A 3,221-nucleotide genomic window follows, 5' to 3' on the forward strand; every position below is an offset into this window, starting at 1 on the left:
TTCTGTATTTAGTTACTTTTTTATTTTTATAGTAAAATATTCTTATGGGGATTAGTTTGAAATAATTTTGGTAATTTCTTTTAAAATGTCAACAAAAGAGTTTCAGACCATCCAGTTGAACACAGAATTTATTTATTTACATTGGAGAGGAGAAACATGCCATAAGTTTAAGTGTGTGTGTACATGCATGTATAAAAGAGCATTGGTATTTTTTTCCAAATGTATGAAGAGTTTTATTTCACAAGACCAATTTTCTTCTGTTTCATATATCAATAATCTCCACATTTTGACTATGAGAACTTCTGCTTCTTTATCAAGTACCATGGCAACCTCATCTAAAATAATTTGAAGTGAACTGTGAGCGATAATCTTAGAACACATGAAATCAACGAATGTAGCTCCTTTTTCACCTGTGTATTCTGTGATTTTCTTACTAATCCATGTTCTAGTTCGTCATTCTGTCAATAGACCAATCCAGGAGATAAGCAAAGAGCTTGGGTTTGGCTGTAGGGATTTTCTCAATGAGACTCTTAACGTGTTTATGCTTCTCTTCAGTGTTTACAGTGCCTTTGGCAGCGTTTTTATCATCCTCACAGTAATCCAGGGGAATCAGTTTCCTCTTTCATGGTGTATCATCACTGCTTCATCCTCATATTTGTTAAAAACACTCTCTACCGGAAGTTTCTTGCCCTTCACAGAATGAGGCTGACCCCATTTAAGACTTAGTGCTATTTTTGGTCTCTGCGCTTCAGGTTGTTGTTGGTCTGGAGACTTTTCATGAGGAATAATAACCACAGGGAGACTCCTCCCCAAGAACGTTGGGGGTTGCATTGCCACCGGCAGAGGACACAGATGGGGCAGAACTGATGGCCTCAGAGTTGGTTTGAGACAGGCCTTCGCTCTGGCTCTTCCTCTTCCATGGGTTCCTCTCATTTTTCTTGCTCTTCTTCTTCCTCATCCTCTGGTTCTGGTTCTTGCTTTACATGTACTTGTCCGCATCCTCTCAGCCTCTTGTTCCAGCCTCTGGAGCTCTGCATCTGGATCCAGAAGTGCTACCTGATCTCTAGTTCTTCCTTCTCTCTCCTCGGTCCCATTCATCTGCTTCCATTTCCTTTTCCCTGCCGTGCCCCCTTTGCTGAAGAACACTTCCTCTGTGATATTTGGGGTCATCTATGTCTTCATAATCTAAGAATTATTTTAGTCCTTTAGCTTCTTTTGCCATTTCTCTTCTCTCTTCTCTTTCAGCCTCTTTCTCATGCTCCCAGGTTTTCTTCTGGTCTCTGCTTTCCCAGTTCTGAAGGCACTCTTGGTAAGAAGCTTCTTTCTGAGAGAACTCAGACTTTTTGTTCAGGTTTTCTTTGTTCATCTTCATCTTCTTCATCCTCTTCATAGTCCTGCTTCTTGTCTTCTCTGGCCCCCATTTACATTCTTTCTTGTCCTCATTCCCTTTCATGATCTCTGCTCTTTCCTCTCGATCAACTGCCATCCTTATTCCGATTTGAGCTCCTTTCCCAATAGCAGTCATGATCCCTGTCCCATTGTCCTTCTTGCTCCCATTCCTTCTTTGGTTCACGTTCTCTCCCTTTCCCATTCCCATTCTCACCTTTCTTGTTCCCGTTTACATCCCTTCTCTCTTCCTCTCTGTCCTTTATCAGTATCCTGTCTCTTTTAACATTTCCTTGTTGCCTTTCTCCCAGTTTCTTGTGTGTGTCTCTGAATTTCCTGATTTCTCGGGATATCAGGTCTCTTTTGTCTTCTTCCATTTCTATAGCCATTATATCCTCCTTAGTGGTAAGTGGATAATTGATCAGTGGAGCCACTAGAAGTGTGTGGAAACTGTCCTCCTCCTTTTCTTCTTTCTGGGGTGAGAGTCAGATTCTTGGGGGGGGGCATTGAGTTCACTGGAGTATTCATGTATTAAAATTTCAAAGGCACCTTTGATCATCTGGTCTCTTTTGTTTCTTCCTCTGAGACTTCTCATCATTAGTGACAATTCCTGGCCTGGCATTCCCATTAGAAGCTTTCTTCTTTTCTTTCCAAATTCACCCAGTTGTGCCTTTGTCCTTGCATCAACTTTAACAAGTAGCTTCTGCTCTCCAATCTTCAGGTCATGCCATAACCTGAGTGCACAGGGGTAGATTCAGGCTCCTTGTACCCATAGAATCCGAAGGCTTGAAGTTTTCCAGATGCACCTTGTACTCTTCCAGCTCAAAACCAAGCCACATTTAGCAAGGAGTTATCTTATAAGCATGTCTGAAGCTTTCTCAGAAATGTCACCAACAAAAGTTGTAGTGTTAGGACCACAATTTTCATCATTTTCCTTAGTCTTTAAGGCTGGATGATTCTTTCATGTTCCCAGATGCTTTCCAGCCATAGACACAGTGGCTGCTAAGACGGGTGGAGCGGCAGCCGTAATGCTCCTTGGTACAGGAGTCACTGAGGCCCCTACAGGCACAGGTGAGGCGAGTCAGGAGACCATGGGGGTCAGATCCCTGATGGGCGTGCTGGGATTCCCGTGGGAGACGGCTTCAAATGAGGGAGGAAAGACATTCATGGGCAGCAGTCTGCCACCGAGGCAATGGTACCGTCTCCACAGCTTCTGGGCTCCGGGTTATGAGTGGGCTCCCCGGTTCCAGGTTTCTGCGTGCGGCTTACCAGGGGACTAGTTCCAAAGTGCCTCCTCACGCAGGCTACAAACACAAGCACACTGTGCGGGGGGCTTCTGGAGCATTGCTGTTCAAAGGAGCCGGCCCAAGTGCAGGAAGAATGAGCCGTGGAGATATGGCGGTTTACATCCAGACCCTGTATATTGATGTCAGTGAACTTGGCACCTTGTTTCTCTTGGGTCAGAGAAGATGCCATCAGACTATGATTTTGAATTGCTTTCCCTCCTTTTCTTCATAATCTGGTATTTTAAAATATGCAGTAAAAAGGTGTTTATATCCAATAAGTACTGTGATGAGCTTAGCAGTAACATTCAAATGCTGACTTTTCTTAGTTGTTACATTTTTTTTTTTTTTAAAGATTTTATTTTTAAGTAATCTCTGCATCCAACGTGGAGCTCAAACTCACAACCCAGAGATCAGGAGTCGCATGCTCTACCAACTGAGCCAGCCAGGCATCCTTCAGTTGTTATATTTTAACAAAATTCTGTCAGTCAACATACTACTAGTAATCAGCTTTACATTCTGTTTAAAATAGTCCTTGAAGGAAACAAAAAA

General features: G+C 42.9%; 1 pseudogene; it reads right to left on the reverse strand.

The window, feature by feature from the left end:
* Positions 1-233: 233 nt before the first annotated feature.
* LOC123858869 (RNA-binding protein 25-like) lies at positions 234-2,550 on the reverse strand (annotated as a pseudogene).
* Between the last annotated feature and the right edge of the window lie 671 nt (positions 2,551-3,221).

This window comes from Mirounga angustirostris, unplaced genomic scaffold (genome assembly GCF_029215605.1).
Source record: "Mirounga angustirostris isolate CCGP_5_RB_7025 unplaced genomic scaffold, mMirAng1.0.hap1 SCAF_4, whole genome shotgun sequence".
Taxonomy (NCBI): Eukaryota; Metazoa; Chordata; class Mammalia; order Carnivora; family Phocidae; genus Mirounga; species Mirounga angustirostris.